This window comes from Pristis pectinata, chromosome 7 (assembly GCF_009764475.1).
Source record: "Pristis pectinata isolate sPriPec2 chromosome 7, sPriPec2.1.pri, whole genome shotgun sequence".
NCBI lineage: Eukaryota > Metazoa > Chordata > Chondrichthyes > Rhinopristiformes > Pristidae > Pristis > Pristis pectinata.
Genome location: NC_067411.1, coordinates 30,656,386 through 30,675,837, shown reverse-complemented (window position 1 = coordinate 30,675,837; position 19,452 = coordinate 30,656,386). Strand labels below are relative to the sequence as shown.

The window sequence follows — 19,452 nt, the reverse complement described above, 5'->3', positions numbered from 1 at the left end:
CCTCCCTCCACACACCACAACACCTCACAACCTCCAGCCCCCAAAGATTTTTACTACTTCCTCTAGAGTGATGATAGTGCTTTACTTTTCTCAACTCAAAATTTTCTCATTTTGATTAGGTGTGCAGTCTGCAGTCCATTGAGGTGGGGTGGGAATTATGCTCACAAGTTTCATGATTACAAATATGGTTACCGCAGGTATTTTTCTGTGAATAACTAACGTGAAAAAAAAATCATGCTTAGGATGTTGGTATTGCTCGTCAGAGGCCATTTGCCTCAACTTGTCCACACTGACCAGTGGGCAGCCATCTGTATTAATCCCATCTCCCAGCACTTGGCCCATAGCCCTTCTGTGCCTGGGTGATTCACATGCTCATGTAGGCACTTTTTAAATGGTGTCAGTGACTCTGCTTCTACCACTCTCTCAGGCAGTGTATTCCAGTTACTCACCACTCTCTGGGTGAAAAGGACCCCCCCCCCTCAAATCTCTTGCCCCTTGCCCTAAATCTGCATCCTCTAGTTTTATTCACCTCTTAGGGGAAAAGTTACCTGCGGTCTATACTGTCTACACCACACAAAATTTATATACCTCAATTATGTCCCCTCTTAATCTCCTCCTCTCCAGGGAAAACAGACCCAAACCTTCCACTCTCTCTTCATAACTGAAATATTCCATTCCACACAACATCCTGGTGAATCTCCTCAGCACCCTCTCCAGCGCTGGTATTGTTTAGTAGATCCCTATTGACAGCAGTTGGGAGTAAGTTGCACTGGGATTATGACTAAAGTCATACACACACTATTTTGGATGAGGATCCAAAGGCAGTGCTCTCCCTGTTGAGTTTTTGCAATATTTTGATAGCTTTAGGGTCACTTTTATATCCAATTTTTTAAAAAAAACAATTGTACTCGATTTCTCAAATTTTGAACTTGCTTTTTGAATTATTCATTTGGGGGCTTCTGTTTAATTGCCCAGTACTATAATGACTGCACTCATCTGATTGCACTGTTTATTAAACAACATGAAGAGAAAGTTTACTCTTTAGACCTTTTAGGTTCATGGCTATTTCTTGAAGAATTATCTTTCCTGTGCAGAGAACTGGGATTTGCAGCAGGAAAAATATTTGCCAGTGTCCACTTAAATCAATTGCATTCCCTTTATAGCAGAAATCCTGCAAAGATCTTGGTGCCTTTTCAGGCGATCCCATGGGACAACCACTGTGATCTTCATTGGCTGACCAAATGCGAGGTAAGTGTCAGGAACAAAATCAGCTCCTGTACACGGACTCCACTCATTTGAAGGCCTTTTGATCGCATCAATTGTGAAGCCTTTGGAAACTGCTGACCGGATTTGGCTGGCTTTTGAGATCAATTAAGGACCCAAGGTTTCTTAACGATCAGATAACCGCCACTGTTGTCTATGATGTCAACTCATCACACAAACCACAGATGTGATTTTCTCCACCCCTGTTTCCCAGCCTTCCTGCATTTATTCTTGCATTTTTATTAAAGATTGTCTCCCCATCAAAATTGATATCAAACACAGGAATGATAAAATGCTCTTTAATCTTCAACTCTGCATGAAGACTGGAGTTTCCAAGGCATTCGTTACTGATCTTCAGCATGCAGCTGGCTGGCTTCCTTGCTCAAGCTGTGAATGACCTTCAAATGCACTGAATCTTTATGCACAAACTTACTGTAGCGTAGGATTCTCACTTAACACTGAGAAGACTAAGATAAACTGGTTTTGGGCATAGCACATATCATCATCAAGGGACAGACATTGGACATGTTTGAACATTTCAGTTACCTCAGCAGCTACCTCTCTGAAAATTAACATTGAGATTTAGCAAAGGGGTCTTTATTGGAGAAATTTCCTCAAAGCATTTTCACTCGTGTCCTTCCATAAGTTTTAAAATGCAATTGTTGTCACCTTGTGGGACGTTAATAGACACGGTAAAGTGGCTGGGGTAACCAATTACCAGTTCTCTGGAGGCCTCATTCACTGGAGAGATACCACCATCACGTCAAGTATGAAGATCACTGCCTCAGTGACAATATCTTTGCTGAAGTTGATATCAACAGCATTGAGGCAACGATCCTCGTGCATTATGTCTCATGGGTTGGATGTGTGTGGATGCCAAATTCTCACCTTTTTAGAGAAGCTTTCTTCTCTCAGCTCGCCCACTGTCAGAGATCCCCCAGTGATTGGAAGAAATACAAAGTCACACTGAAGGCATATCCCAAGCAAAGATGCATTGCCAGGCTAGCTGGAGAAAGCCATTAATTTGTCTTAATGGTGCCAACAGTGAGGCCAGTAGATGCTGTAATGGTGGCTATTTGTTTCAGTGCCATTACAGAGAGTTGTGGACACAGCTCAGCACGTCACAAAAACCAGCCTTCCCTCCATGGACTCTGCACTCTTGCTGCCTCGGTAAAGCAGCCAGCATAATCAAATAACCCCACCCCAGACATTCTCTCTTCTTAACACCACCCCCCCCCCACAAAAATACAACTGCCTGAAATGACAATCCAGAAGGTTCATGGTCGCTCTGATAAGAGCTTTTTAATTCTAGGGCACCACATGTTAGGAGAGAAGTCAAGGTGTTCTGATGTAGTAGAGATTGACTAGAATGGATCCAGGGATGAAGGACGTTGGTTATATGGATAAACTGGAGGATCTGATGTTCCTCTCTCTGGCATAGAGGAGGTTGGGAGGACATCTGATGGAGATATTTAAAATTTGTAAAGGGTCTAGACAGTAGATGAAGAGAAACTGTTCTCATTGGTGAACGAGTCAAGAAATAGAGATGATAAAACAAAGGTGATCGGTGAAAGTTCCAAGAGTTGAGGAAAACCTGCTAGCAACAAGTAATTGAAGTCTGATATCACTGCCTGGGTTCCAATGGAGGCTGATTCAATAGTGACATTCAGGAGGGAACTGAGTAAGTACTTGAAAGGACAAACATTGAAGGTTTATTGGAGTCGGACTGGCCAGATTTTTCTTACATAGAACCAGCATGTACTCGAGGCCGGAATGGACTCCTTCCTTATGATCTTGTGATATATTTGCTTTGTTGGATTTAAGTTCCTGGTTGCTGTGGTGAAGTGAATAACCAGGTCACATTTTAGCTCTAAGGTTTTTCAGGATGACACCTAATGGATCCTGCAGTGCTTATCCCACCGCAGTATGAAGGGTCAGTGGGAGAGCATTTTGATTAGTGTGCAGTAGTGTACCATTTATAAATAACGGTGAGCTACACATGTCCTTGGGTCACAAATACCCCTCCATTTTGCTGATGTACCGGGCTCTAATCTAACACAACTGAACTTTTGATGACAAAGAGCACCACCTGGTTTTACTAATCAACCATAACTGCAGATGATACGTACATGAATTACTGCTGTTTTGACAAGTGCAACCTGGCTTATGTTCACCCTGTCCTTCAGGTCAGATGGAATATCAATTTCCCTTGGGTTTGTGACTTGGATCTAACAAAAGCTACAGTGTGAAGCTGGCAGAATCTCAATCCACTTCTGCTCACATGAACTTTGGTTCCTGACTGTAGCTTAAATGGCAATGCAAAGGGATGGAATTGTAATTGATGCACTATTGACTTGTACATTGTGCAGTATGTTTGTCCTGGCGGCTGGAGCTGTCAACAGCATGGGATGAATATGTATTTTTCCCTTTAAGGGCTCAAATAACATTGGCTTGTTATTTAACAGCATTCCATTCGTTTCATGTTATGTGTTGATCTTACTGACCAGTACAAAGACTTAAACCCGATTTTAGTTGCCACTTGCTTTGACCTTGAGTCTTAATGACTTTATTGGTTGGGTGTTGCTGCTTAAGTTGCTAATAATTGAAGGTACAAGGGTAATAAATGGTTCCATTCACTGTGCCAATAAGCATTTGGTTTTACTCCTGCATTAAATTTAAATGTTGATGCAATGAAATTGAAAGAATGATTACCTCCTCCCCCCTCACTGTAATCCCAGGTGGGTAACAGAGCATTTCAATACTACCATAAAAGGCATACAATCCAAAATCTAACTGCTAAGCAGTAAGTATGGAGGCCCAGTGCATGAATTACTGCAGTTTTGACAAGTGCTTGCCTTATTTAGCATTTGGAAATTGTAAATGCCAAGCTGCATCTTGCAGGATTGAGCTGTGATGAGGTCTGTCCTCTGGCTGATGGATCTACAGTTGATGTGTGCCCCAGTATTTTAACTTTTTTTTGCAATAGGTCATTTCAGGATTGTTATATCAGAGCAGGGGCAAAATGTTTTAAGTATGCTACATTATTTGACAGCAGTTTAAATTTATCCCTGGGTGGTATTTAGTTCTCCACTACCAGGTTAACTTCAGTATAGTAGGGGAGGAAGAGGGAAAGAGAGTCCAATACATGCAAATCATTGTTAGTCTTTCTAACTATGTTTATCGCTGTTAATATTTCCTCTTTGTTCATGGCTTTATGACTGGGAAGTTGCATGTTTCCATCCATGGCCTTCCCCCCCCCCCCCCCCCCCCCCCTTTTCTGCCTATGTTTTAATAACAATTCGAATCCACGTGACAGACACTATTTTAGTCCATCTATGTTCAAATTTATTGGTGTCATAGACAGTCATAGGGTACAAATACCATGAAATTAGCTTTTTGCAGCAGCAGCACAGTACATTACAAGATGAGGACAAACATAAGTTTAATAATTAACAAAATAAACATAATGACACAAGTGCTAGAGGAAAAAATGGTGGCTCTCTGGCTGGAAAAAAGGGTGTGCTATACAGATATGTTCAGAAAGAGGGTAGGTCTGATTTCCTGTGTGACTTCTTTACTTTGTGCTTCCCATTGACAAGCCTCACCCACTTGACCTGCGCATCTGGGACATCGGAGGACACTGGCGCCCGCTTGTCGATCTTACAAGCCTTGTTCCCTGAGCAAGGCTAATCTGGAAAATCGGCCTTTTTTAACTGCCCCAGTATTTGCATGCTTGAAATACAATTATAGAGTGAAGTGTTAAATACAGTTTTTATAACCAAATGTATACAATTACTGCAGACATCTATGAAGATTCAGCTGCTTTTAACACTAAGGATGCATACCTGAGAGTCTCTGGTCATGTAGCTATGATCAAACAGGAAACATTTACTCATCTTGTGGCTGCTTGAGTAAGACTGACAAACAATGAGCATGATTTTCACTCTCCCTCCCTCCATCCCTCCCTTTCTTTTACCATCTCCTTCCACTATACCGGAGGGAACCTGGTGGTACTTTTGCAGCTGATGTCATTTCTGCCCATATTTTGTATTTTTGATTTGGCACTTGTGTGTATGATGAATATCATCTCTCAGCCTCTTGATTTATTGGTGTGTTTCAGTCAAAGCAAAGGGAATATGGGTTGCAAAATGTTTTTTGGCTGAAATTTTCTTTTAAGATAGCGTGATCTGAGTTGATCATCTTTCTGTGGTACAAAATTATGTTTTTCTCCCAGAAAACATTAATCAATTAGCTGAATATGGATTCAGCTAATCTATCGTGGCCTATGTTGCCAGACACAAATTATAATACTGCTGCTGGCTGTTTCAAAAGTAACCTTAATGAAGGTAAACAAGTCTGCATCTTTTTGAATTTGGGTTTGGCATCAATTTATTTGTAGCCCTGATTCTGGAATATTTATTACTTTGGTATTTGTCTTTAAGTTGTATGTGAATTCCAGTAAAACAGTGATGATTCACATGGTGTTGTGTGATGAGGGATTCAGTGGCCAGTGACTGTAAAGGGGATGAAAATGATGAATTCTGAATGTCCGGAATTCACTGAACACTTTAACTTTGATTTGAACTCTTCATTAAAACTAAGGAAGCAGAATTCAGTTGGATGATGTGCTTGAATGCATCATTGTGCATGTTCGGTGCTAACATCAAAGCAAATTACTCCAGTCTTTCAAAACCTATGCGACTTTCATTACATCTGTCAATGGAAGATAATACTTAACTTGGCAGTTGGTGAACACAAACAGATCTTGTCTGTAACTAATTAATAGGATACTATAATCCAAACTATCCCAAGAACATTGCACAACCATGGTTCGTTTTGGTCGTTCAAAGCTTCAAGTCAAGCTGACATGAATTTTAGTTGAATGAACTTTGTGCTTTCTTCGACCTTCCTTGATTGCTGTCTGCTGAAGCTGTAAGTTTGTGTGTTCAAGTTGTTGCCTTTTATTAAGTTATATGAGTAATGACTCGCTGTGTTTTACCACTGCTAAGATAACAAAAGTTGTGACTAAACCATTTTTGAGGTGCATTGACTTGAATTAAAGAAACTGCTCGTTATAAGTAGATTTACTTTTACTTTGTGTTTTGCAATGTGGGTTGAGGAAATACATTTTTAACAGGTCTGTTAATTTTTTTTTGATTAAATAAGTGATAATTATTTCTATTTTTGACTGGCCATCTGGAGCTCCTGGTTGCTAGCTGTTTTAGTTGCCTTCCCCATTACCACACTGACCTGTCTGTCCTCGGCCGCCGCCTCGGTCAGGGTGAGGCGAAACACAAACAGAATAGCACCTGGTATTCCGCCTAGGTAGTCCGCGACCTGACAGAATGAACATTTGAATTCTCCAATTTCGCCTAAACTGCTCCCCCTCTGTCCCTTTCTCTCTCTTTCTGATCTTCCCTCCCCCACTTTCCTGCACGCTATGTCGTAGTTTCTTTCCACTCCTCCACCTACTCGATCTGCCCATCACCCACACCGTCCTCCCTCTGTGTCTCTGCCCACTATACCTCCCTGATTTGGTTCAGCTTCAGCTTCCTTCTCAGATCCCACCCTCTGCAGCCCTTCTGGCTGCACATCACCTCCCAGCCTCTGTTGCCATCTCCACCCTTCCCTCCCCCACCTGACTCCATCTGCCTATCACCCCTCCTCATTTGGATCCACTTTTCACTTGCCAACTCTCGCCCCCACCCCTCCCTATCACCTATTTATATCTCCGCTCTCAGTCCAAATGAATGAAAGACCCCTCCCACCCTGGATGATTTTGTATTGTTCGATTCCATTTGCAAATTCTCCCCCCCATTTATTTATTTATATTTGGGATCTGAAATCGGTAACACGAATGCACAATGCAAGACTCCGATAATGTTCAGAAATGAGCTGAAAATGAAGAAACAACATTCACAATGCACAACTGCCAGACATTTACCACCTCCTACACTAGGGAGTATCCACCTCCCTTCAACATTCAGTGGCATCATCAACCACCTACATTCTGAAGGCATTCACTGATCAGAAATGGCAGTAGCCACACAAGTGCTATGACCACAAGAACAGTCAGAAGCTCAGTATCTGGAGGCAGGGGATCACCTTCCAAGGCAAAACACTTGCATTGGGTAGAAGATGCAAAAGCTTGAAATCACACGCCACAAGGCTCAAGGACAGCTTGTATCCTGCTGTTATAAGACTACTGAATGGACCTCTTGTATGTTAAAGATGAACACTTGACCTCAGTCTATTTTGTTATGGCCCCTACACCGTATTGTCTACCCCTGCTGCACTTTCACTGTAACACTATACACTGCATTCTGTTCCTGATTTTTCCCTTGTACTGCTACAATGCACTTGTGCTTTGAAATGATCTGTACAGATGGCTTGCAAAACAAAGTTTTTCACTATATCTTGGGACATGTGACAATAATAATCCAATTCTACCAATGAAGGTTCTTGACCCGGAATGTTGACTGTCCATTTCCGTCTACAAATGCTGCCTAACCTGCTGAGTTCCTCCAGCAGCTTGACTTTTGCTCCAGATTCTAGCACCTGCAGTCTCTTTTCTCTAATTTTGTCTTGTTCGCTTTTCACAAAGAGTCAAATTGCAAGCCTTGACTGAGATATTCTTTTCCTTAACATTTCTCAACTACTTCCTTCAGAATTCAGCCAAGATCATTCTTCATAGAGTCTGTGATGTAGATATTGGCCAGTTTTTAGTTGGAAGAAAGGCTGACACATCATTTTATCGCTGCAACTGTACATTGATAGAAGCTGTCAATTTAATGACCTTTCATGATGGGATCTGAAATAATATTTCATCTTCCAACAGAAGTTATTAACAAAAGATTTAAGTGTAGTGATTGTGAAGAAACGGGTGAACAAGTGCAGAATTAAATTGCCCTGGTGTGCGGTAGCCATCCTCAGTGGAGTAACAGTTTGCATTGGTATCTGTTTTCTACTAGGTTTTAGTTATTCTGACATAAGATTAAATTACATGGTTTAATCAGTGCAATATTGATCATTTCATATCAAGATTCTGAAGTTGGTAGTGATGCTTGGTCCAGCTAATTCATGCTTTTTGCTTAAGGAAGGAACAATCTGATTGGCCAATTGAGTACATCCTTGTCCAGAAAGCCATTTAGTCCATCAAATCTATGTTGGAGCTTCAGTCCTATTCCTCTATCTCCCAATAACCTATTCTCTTTCACGTTCTCCTTCCACTCGCCTACTCTAGTGGTACTTTTACATCAAACAATCAAACCAACCAGACCATCTGGGGGAAACCCATGCTGTCACAGGGGGAGCATGCAAACTTCACACAGTCAGCACTGGAGGTCAGGATGGAACCTGGGTCACTGGAGCTGTGAGGCAGTGGTTCTACTTGCTGCTCCATTGTACTCCTCTCATGATGCTTTCAGCTGTAGTATTCCATCACTCTCCTTCCATGATGCTGGAAAGACTTTGGGGAGTCTGGCAGCAAGTGTTTTGCCTTGGAAGGTGATCCCCATGCCTTCAGATACTGAGCTTCTGACTGTTCTTGTGGTCATAGCACTTGTGTGGCTGCTGCCATTTCTGATCAGTGAATGCCTTCAGATTGTAGGTGGTTGATGATGCCACTGAATGTTGAAGGGAGGTGGATACTCCCTAGTGTAGGAGGTGGTAAATGTCTGGCAGTTGTGCATTTTGAATGTTGTTTCTTCATTTTCAGCTCATTTCTGAACACTATCGGAGTCTTGTATTGTGCATTCGTGTTACCGATTTCAGATCCCAAATATAAATAAATAAATGGGGGGAAAAATTTGCAAATGGAATTGAACAATGCAAAATCATCAGTAAACATCCTTGCTTTTGACCTTGGTGTGGAAAGAAGGTTATTGTAGAAGCAGGTGAAGGTGCTTGAGGCCCAGAACTCTACACTGGGAAATCTCCTAGCGGTGTTATCTCTGGGCTTCCAACAACTGAAACCGTATTCCATTGTCCAAGGTATTACTTCAGGCGGAAGAGTTTTCCTTTGATTCCAATCAACTTCAATTTTATTTGGGCTTGCAGGTGGTCAGTTGCTGGGTTGAGGTTGTGGGCATTTTCTCTCTTCTCACCCTTGGAATTTAATGCTCTTGACCATGTTTAGATTAATGTTTGCAATGAAGTCTGAGCAAACCAGTGAAGGCGTGATGTAAAGGTCACTTAATGTTGTTCTCCATCACTTTACCGCTGAGGGTAAATAAGTTCAAGTTTATTGTTGTCATAGGCATATACATAGGGTATAAATGCTCACTGTAGCCTCCAGAGGTGGGGCAAGGATACAACCTCGTCATTCCAGGATTCTTTCTGTACGCAAAAAGCAAAATATTGCAGATGTTGAAAATTTGAAACAAAGACAAAATTCTGGAAAAACTCAGATCAGACAGCATCTGTCAGAAGAGAAATAGTTTATATTTCATGTCCTGGACCTTCATCTGCATTTGTACTTCTGGAAGTCAGCTTTGTCCAGGTGGAAGTCAGCTTTTTGCAGCAGCACAGTATATTACAAGATGAGGACAAACATAATATAAACTTTAGCATAAATTACACCTAGCTTACGTGTGTGCAAAATAAACAATGACACCAGTGCAAGACTGAGAGAGAGTGAAAAAAGTCAAAGGAAAAAAAAACTGAGCAGTAGTGAGGGGATAAATATTTGGATTAGGTTTGTCTTATGGACAGGACATTAGAATTTCTTTGAAAATCAGAACCATTTTGAACATCCCTGCAGCTTATCAAGCTTCTTTCCTTTCCTCCCCACTCTGATGAAGGGTCTTTGACCTGAAGTGTTAACTGTGTTTCTCTTTCCATCGATGCACCCTGACCTGTTGAGTACTCCCTGCATATTCTGTTTTTATATTATGAGTATTATTTTTTATCTGCTAGATACTGTTGTTGTAGCTTTAGTAGAGCCTTTTGTCCAGGTGGAAGTCAGCTCCAGAATTATTCAGTTGGATTCCATTAAATTCCACAGATTTGAACGTTTGTTACCAGATCATTTGCCCAGGCAGCTGGACCACTCTACAACTATTCTTGATGAAGTTTATTGGCTGTAACTGTATCCTGGGCAGTTTATGATGGCTTTGGAAGTTTATGACTCTTTCGATTTATATTTCACTTGAATTACATCTTATCTTGTGCAGAGCAGAGCAGAATTTTAATGCAGCAAAACATTGTGCTTCTGATGTGTCCTTGTTTTGAAAATTTCACCAGTACATTGCTGGTTTACCTATCTTTTATGACAGTAACATTCACACATTTATGCATTCCTGACCACTGATGCATCTTGGGAAGATTTCCCAAGACTTTTGTCAAGATTACTTTATTCCTCTGTCTAAATGACTTATTTATTGTTCTCATTTCTCACATTGGTCAGTTCTTGCACCATTTCGTTTGGAGGGCTGACACACAAGTTTCTCAAGATTTCGTGGTCAATCATCCCTAAGAGAGGAAATCTTTTTAGTGATGCTTCATTATTGTTAGTGGGAGGTCTAACTTTAGTTTCTGAAATTAGTAGCTTGCTGTAACCGATGGTTGTGGAAATGTGTGCTACCTGGCTTTCCAAGTTTAAATAGAATTTGGGTGGAACTCAACACTGAGTTGGTTGTAGCAACCTTAAGTGATGAGGTCCTGATGTTCAGTGTCACAAATAATTATTTGACAATGCACGTTGGCGTAAGGACTGATTTGTATTTAAATGCATTCAACGTGAAAAGACACAACTAATATTCCAAACCTACCACTCGTACAGAAACAGAGATCCATTCTATTCATGTATTTTTGACTGCATTTTAATGTGAATAATGTCAAAGTACAATCTTTGTGTACTACAAATTTCAAACTAGTAATCTAAATTTGAATCATATTTTTACCATTGGACATTTTAAAATGGAAGGATATTGGAATATCCCTACTGGAATTTATTTCTGTTACAAAAATTTACTTGTACAGTTTTGGATCCTTGACTTTTAAATTGTCAGATCAAAATAGAACACATTCACAATGTTTACATTTTATGTGTCTCTCATAATATATGCATGTGTAATTAAGTTCTGCACTTGTGTTTTTCAGGTGTTTTTCATCTATCTTGAGACTATTTGACTTCAGTTGCTAAGGAATTGATTTGGCACTGACCCTTCTGCATGGTCATTTCAATCAATTGGGATTAAGGTCAGTATTGCTTATTGGTATGGCACATAAGGGAAGCTGAGTATTCGAAACAAAATCCCCCTGGAATTGATCTACTTGAAATGTGAGGGTTGGATTTAATAATGAATCGAAAAAATGAAAAGTGTGGGCTGTAAGCACTCTGTAGATCCTTAAATATGTCAGAAGTTTCTTCTATAAACTTGTGTGTGTAAAATGGTCAAGCAAGACTAATTCAAATTACTCTTTCTTTTAATGTTAGCAGGGGAGTTGAGGGAAGTTAACCCCTCTGGTGTTTGATTGGCTGCTAATCTCTGAGTCAAATGTTGCTATGTGGTATAAGAACTTGGTCTCCTCTAAGTTGCAGGAGTGTTATTTGGTCTGGAACTATATTTTTGTCCTTGTAAATTTTAAATGTCTCATGCAAACACACACTTGCACAATTTAAATTTAACTAACAGGTTCGCTGTTGAAATGTAGATAATCCTAAATTATACTGCAGAATTTCTCATTCAAGTCTCGCAGCTGAGATTCTTCCTTGAACTGCAGGGAACTTTGCCAGCAGGAAGCAATATGTAATGGGCTAAATGTGCCAACTGCAGTTAGTTATTAAAATCTCTGAACAGGGGATTAATCATGTTCCAAAATATTGGAGTTGATTGAAGATTTATGTTTTGGACGAAATATGTTGTTCTACCTGTCCTCAGCTATCTTTTTGGTATTGATCCCATTAACATGGCAAGCATGTGAACTGAATGCACCTGTTATTGCTGGAAAACGATCTGAAATGTTCTCGTAACTAAGAGAAGGCTGATATTTTATGCAGTTAATGGATTTTAAATTTTCGGTAAACTTCTGCAATATAGATTTTGCCCTAGGTTCAATTTTCAAGAATCAGTTTATACAAATCATTAATATTGTACAAGATTTACTGTTTCTTTTAGGATCATTTTCCCACCATTAATACTCGGAAGGACAATTCAGATCTAGATCTTTTTATGAGCCTTCTGCAGATTTGGCTTCTAAAGCACCAATCTGATCTTTTTATGATGTGTAATGTCTGTTACTCAGTAATTTATCCCACCATAGAATGCAGCAACAGTAAAAGAATGTAGTACATTTAACTCCTCGTTCTTTGGTATGCTGGAAGTATACTCTCAGTTGCTTTCTTCGGTGGCAGAAGTGAAGGTTTAATAATTTGCACTTGTCTACCATTTTCCATGGGTTCACAATTTCCTCTTTGTCATCCTTTGCCAAATTGATTGACGGCACCTTGAATTCAGCCCCCAGACTTTATGGGAGTTCATCATTCAAAGTGGTATTCAGACTCTGTTCCACAGCCATGTGATCTTTCTTGTTTCTCCAGTATTCCACTGTTGACATGAATGCTAGCTATGATCTAAAACTAGTGAATGGGAAACGAGAGAACAATTAATCCATTCAACAAGTCCTGAAAGTCAAATAAAAAGAACTGCAGATGCTGGAAATCAAAAATAAAAAACAAAAAATGCTGAAAATACTCAGCAGATCAGGACACACCTGTGACATGACTGCTGAGTATTTCCAGCATTTTATGTTTTATAATTAATCCATTCAGCTTTGAATAAGGCATTCCACCTGAAATATTAACCTGAATTTTTATTTGACAAGATGTATATTCCCTGTTTGGCTCATTGTTGAATTCTGTTTAGCAACACACTATAGCATATCTTACTGCTTCATATTCACGATTCCTGCATGAACACTATATAGTGAAGAAATTCGATCATAATGTGCAATAAAGGTCATTGTACTGAAGATTATTGCTCCAGGCTATCTGTCAACTGGGCACTGCTTAAATTTTTCTTCACAAAACTAGTGAATGGATGAGCTCCTTTGAACAATCTTTTTTTTTCTTTTTTTTTGTTTCCTGAGGAATGAATTTGGAATAATCTGGCTGCCTGTTTTTAATAGAGCACATTGGAATTCAATGCACAGAAATCCTTTCAGAATTGACCCTCAGATTCCACTGATTATGGAATACAGAGACCTTTTTAAATTTCTGCAGTTAATAACTATGGAATTGACTAAGTGACCTTTTGAGAGAAGACAGAAGTTCTCTAACAATAAGATTGTAAGTCAATGTAACAGATGTGAATGGTTTAGCTAAGAATGGAATCTGTGGAAATTGCATCAATTAGTCTTTTAGCAAAATGAAGCAGGTGTTTAGGAAGATTTAGGATGGAGATCTGCAGAGGTTGGTGCACATACTTAAAACAAACCTTGAGGATGATGCTGTTATAGTTACGACCAGAATAACACTGTAAATCGTCTGCTAACCCTTTTACAGTGGCAATGAATTGCAAATTTATTTTCATTTTATTTTCCCCAATTGTCGTTGTCCCAGCCTCTTGCCCACTTCACATTAATTGTGTCAAGAAGATGTATTTCTACTGCCGTGACATACCAGTCTTCCTTGGCTTGCAAACTCACAGGTGGTTGAGAAGAATGAATGCAGGATTGAATGCAAAGGAGGATTGAATCTGGGAAAAGGAAGGAAGGTGGATGTCTCCTTAATCCATAAGGAAGTAATGGAAGAATAAAGATCACAAAACTTTCACCTCTTGTCCCAGTACAACTCTTGCATTATAGTTCTCATCTAATCACTTTTGCTTTCCTTCATATCCCACACCTTCCCTATCTCTTTTTGGTTTGGTTTTTCTTCTTACTTGCTGTTGCATCTCTAACTTTTGCCGGTTCCTTCTCTTAGTTACGAGAACATTTCAGATCGTTTTCCAGCAATAACAGGTGCATTCAGTTCACATGTTTGCCATGTTAATGGGATCAATACCAAAAAGATAGCTAAGGACAGGTGGAACGACATATTTCTTCCAAAACATAAATCTGCCGGTTCCAGTGGGTTGGAATATTGGCCCTGATTTTGCTGAGTGGATGTCACCACTGGTACTGCCATCCAAGGGACATATGTCCTGCATGTGGCTTGTGTGAATCTGTAAAGAACTTGCTGGGCAAAAAGCAAACTATCGGGGTGGCACCGGGCCTTTTTAGTGTAGCTCATCATGTGGGTGGGAAGCCATGCCCACCCACAACCCCCCCCCCCCCCCCCCCCCCCCCCTTCAGCTTTGTCTTCTATCATTCATTTTGGTGCTTTTACATCCCCTTGACATTCAGTCATAGAGTAATACAGCATGGAAACAGGCCCTTTGGCCCAACTCATCCATGGTGAGCTAGTCCCATTTGCTCCAAATCCCTCTTAAACTCCTCCTATACGTGTACCTATCTAAGTGTCTATATTAAATATTGTTATCATACCTGCTTCGACCACTTCCTCTGGCAGCTCATTCCATGTATGCACCACACTCTGCGTGAAGAAGTTGCCCCTCAGGTCGTCTTTAAATGTTTCCCCTCTCACCTTAAACGTATGCCCTCCTAGTTTTCAGTTGTATTCAAAAATGATTAAAAATGAAATGATTTTAAAAAATAAACCATAATGAAAAATAACATCTCCAGAACAAGCATTAAAAAAATGCTTAAAAAATTTAAAGAAAAACATACGCAATTTATTGACACAAGACTGCAGATGCTGGAATCTGGAGCAAAAAATAAATTGCTGAAGGAACTCAGTGGGTCAGGCAGCATCTGTGGAGGCAAAGGTCCATCACTCTACTTCCACAGATGCAGGCTGACCTGCTGAGTTCCTCCAGCGGTTTATTTTTTGCGCATAATTTATCGAAGTGACTTGCCTTTTTAGGCTGTCTTCTGCAGCTATATAATCTCCATTCAGATACAAGAGTTTATGAATCATGTACCAGCCTAAAACTGGTTCAGGATCTGCAAGCAGATAATTCAACATTAATCTTGGACTCCAACTGCACAAAGACATATTTTGTGGGCATATTAGCTCGCAGAGCCTAGTCAGCAGGTTTGGGACTTCACTGTTTGGTTACACTTACACCGAAGTCCTGGATTTGTTGGCATGCCCTCGTGTAAATACTGACAATTTACCACGGAACTGTCAGCAAATCCCTTTGCTCTTTGCTCTCCCTCCACACTTGGCTTTTAAACCTGCTCAAAGGTTTTTTATCACAAATCGTAAATCAACTGGATGGAGAATCAGATTTATTGACCTTTTTTCCCCAATTTTGTTCATATGTTGCAGGACTTGCTGCCTTTCTGGCTGATCTGCAGTGAGTGCTCAGCCAGAAGTGATACTTCAATACATCAAGCAACACGAGCTCTGGTGGGTGGGAAATTAATCTCTGATGGTGAAATGCAAGTCTGTTTACATCCAGGCTCATCATGTTGAGCCTGGAAAAGATAGACGGGATGCAAAATGGACAGCCACTTATTTATTTCTCATATTATGCTGCAATTGATGGCTAATGCATTTGCTCGCCTTAACTCCTTAGATATTCGATAAGCTGCTATGTATTGCTCTGCGTTTTCCTTTCTCCCACCTAATCATCATCCAGTCACCCAATCTCGACTGACACACACACACACACACACACACACACACACACACACACACACACACACACACACACACACACACACGATTCACGAAAGGACTGCATTCCTGGGAAACATTTCATTAAGCATAGTAAATGATGTTTCATTAAACGTAGTAAGTCGGAAAGACCGGAGAAAATGCATTGTGGGTTTTCTGGTCCATGGGGAATGGTGTGACTTCCTGTACAGAGGGGAAAAAAAACATTTGTAAGTTGCTCACCTTTCCTAAAGAGTCAATTAGATCACAGTGAACGTTTGTAAATCGGGGAATATCTGTGCAGGTCCGTTTCTCTCTCCCACTCTCCTCCTTGCTCTTGTTTTTTCTCTCTCTCTCTCTCTCGCTCTCGCTCTCGCTCTGTGTGAAAGTTTAGGGTTGTTTGGACTGTAGTGTTACTTTGGCTCAGCACTAACCCCTATTCCCACCGAGTCAAAATGTCAAAGAGGGAAGCTACAGTCCAGAAGTACAGCTTGAAATCTTGGCTGATATTTTGGTGCAGTACTGAGTGACAGGTGCTGTCTTGGTGGTTAAACCTTCTACCCTGAGATTGATGTAAAAGACTTTTTGGCAGCTTTTGAAGACCTCTTCTGGTATCCCAGGCCAACATTTATCACTCAACAGTAATTGCAAATCATGTTGATGTACCTTGGAAAACAAGTTGCTTTACAGAAGCAGATAACCAAAACCTTGGTCAAAGATGAGTTTTGATGACAGTCTTAAAGGAGGGAAGATCTGCTGAAGGAAGAATTTCAGGGCTTAAATTCCTCACAGCTGATTGACAATGGGGATGTAATTGGAAATGATAAAGAGACAAGTGTTGGAGGACACAGCGGTCTCCGAGCATTGTACTAGCATGGTTGTGGAGCGATTTCAAAACAAGGAGGAAGATTTTAACATCATGGTTTTGATTAACTGTGACTCTATATAAGCCAGCAAGGATAGGGGTGATAGGGTCTGGAGTGGTTAGACTATGGCAGTAGAGTTTTGGATGATTGCAGGTTGATGAAGTATAAGATGGTGAAGGCTGTCTGTGATTGTGTTGGAATAGTAAAGTAGTGGGGAGGCATGGGTATGAGAGTTGTTGCAGCCAATGAGCTTAAGACATTGGTGGAGTTGGAGAGAGGCAAGGGTTTTATCCTTCCTGGAATTTGGTTGGAGGTTCTCTCTGTGCACTTCGTTTTGGGCGTTGGACGAGCAATCTGAAAGTTCGTGGACAGTGGAGGAATCGGAAGATCAGATAATGATTTAGGGCTGCATGTATCAACTAACGTGTTCGTCCTTGCTGATCAGAAATAAGAGGATGAAGGAAAATTAACTACAGAGGAATGGAAAGAGGATAGACAAGGATGAAACCAGTGCCTCTCTACCTATTTGTGTGGATGTAGAGAAATGTTGAGAGGAGGTGAAGTGATTCACCATGTAAACTAGGTTGAAGTGACAAGAGGGGATGCTGACTTACTATTTCATTAGTGACTCTGACAGGTTGTTTCATACTATGGCAGTGGTGCAAACCTGATTGATAGTTCAGTCAAGATCACTGAAAACTTTAGAGGTCCATGATTTCTTAAGAGTGTGCTCACTTCTTTGTCAGGCCCTAGGTCTGCACAGGAGTGGACCTTGTAGTGATAACCTGGTCCACTTAACCCATGATGTCTTTCCAATTAAGCTGTGACCTTTGGATTACCATCTGTCAAAGCTTTTTGAGCATTCCCTAGAGTTTAGAAGAATCAGAGAAGATCTTATTGAAACCTAATGAAATTCTAACAATAAGGAATTTGCAGGGAGAGTTTCTCTTGACTGAGGAGTCGAGAACCAGGGGTCACAGTCCCAGAATAAGGGGTAGGCCATTTAATACCAAAATGAGGAGATATTTCTTCATTCGGAGGTGGTGAATCTTTGGAATTCTCAATGCCTGTGGGCTGAGGAAGGTCAGTTGCTGAGTTCATGGATAGATTTCTGGAAGTTTAGAGAATTGAGGGATATAGGAATAGTGCAGGAAAGAAGGGCAGAGATAGAAGATTGTCCATGACCTTGACGAATGATGGACAGGTTCGCAGCCAAACCCTCTTCCGATTTCTTCTGTTCTCGTGAATGTTTGTGCACCTCAGAAACATTCAAAAATTATTACATCTTAATCACACCAGCAAAAATGTTTGAACATTGTCTTATGAGGATAGGTTGAGTGAGTTAGTGCTTTTCTCTTTGGAGGGGAGGAGGATGAGAGGTGATATGATAGAGGTGTACAAGATGATAAGAGGCATAGATCGAGTGGACAGTCAGAGACTTTTTCCCAGGGCGACAATGGCTAACACAAGGGGACATAATTTTAAGGTGATTGGAGGAAGGTATAAGGGGGATGTCAGGGGTAAGTTTTTTTTTACACAGAGTGGTGGGTGCGTGGAGTGCACTGCCGATAGACATTGTGGGGGCAGATACATTAAGGACACTTAAGAGACTCTTAGTCACATGAATGATAGAGGAATGGGAGGGAAGGGTTGGATAGATATTAGAGAAGGATAAAATGTGGGCATAACATTGTGGGCCAAAGGGCCTGTACTGTGTAGTGTTCTGAAATTCTATAAAAACACATGCATTTGTGACATGAATTTTTACATTGCAGTTATTAAAAATCTCTTTCCTCCCTCAGTGACTCCCCTCCACTGAAAGAAGTGGCATTGCTGCACGAGTGCCAGTTCTAATCTGGCACAGGATCTGCAGGCGGATATCCCAGCATAACTCTGGGGAAACTATAGGGTGTTGGCGCTCTGCCACCAGAGCAAGCAGGAGTCCTTTTGTCGTTTCCTGACAGCTATGTGGGTGAATGCCAATAGATCCTGGTGGAACTGCCAATATTCTTCAGGAAGAGCTGTGGCTGGCTGTGGAGCCCAGATTGGTTGCTGTGTTTGCCTACAGTGACCACACCTGTGAGGTGCCCTGGGAACAAGAAAGATGCAGTATTACAAAGTTCCTAATTTCCTTCAGTGCCTCCGCACTACTCCTTGATGGTATTTCAGAAGCATCAAAGTTGTTACTTCATGTGCAAATTGACAGAAAATATATGTGAAGTCGTAGAGCCAAGTCCTGGCAGGATTAGACTTGGCCTGACATCATGGAATAACTAAGTGATGCTCGCAGGTTGGGAAGAAGTGCCATGCATAAGAAATAGCCTTATGGATGAGTAGCAAAGTTTGTGGTAGCTCACTTTATTGTGTTAGTGTCTTCAGGGGAGAGGGATGAAGAAAAATATTGTTTTTTCCTTGATTACCTTTGGGGGCTTGGGAATATTTACACACAACTTTTCCACTTGAGGCTGTGTAGGTGGGGTTTCGAGTAAGTTAGTGCATGGTCTATGGAAACAATGAGCCTTCGTGTTCCTGTTATCCTGAGTGAAAGGTAACAAGAATAACAAGCTCTGTTTGGCTGAAATTTGAAATAAAAATTTTGCAGCAATCCACAGGACTGTTGACATTTGACAATGGAGAAAGCAGGTTTGTGTTTCAGGT

The 19,452-nt window shown here is 40.8% G+C and overlaps 1 protein-coding gene across 2 annotated transcripts in view; it reads left to right on the top strand.

The window, feature by feature from the left end:
* The window catches only part of adgrl3.1 (adhesion G protein-coupled receptor L3.1), a 506,938-nt gene that overhangs the window by 100,650 nt on the left and 386,836 nt on the right, over positions 1–19,452 (top strand). For both annotated transcript variants that reach the window (XM_052019286.1, XM_052019288.1), the window contains exon 2: positions 11,365–11,463. The gene's annotated coding sequence lies outside the window, so the exon portion shown is untranslated. The remainder of the gene's footprint in view (positions 1–11,364; positions 11,464–19,452) is intronic.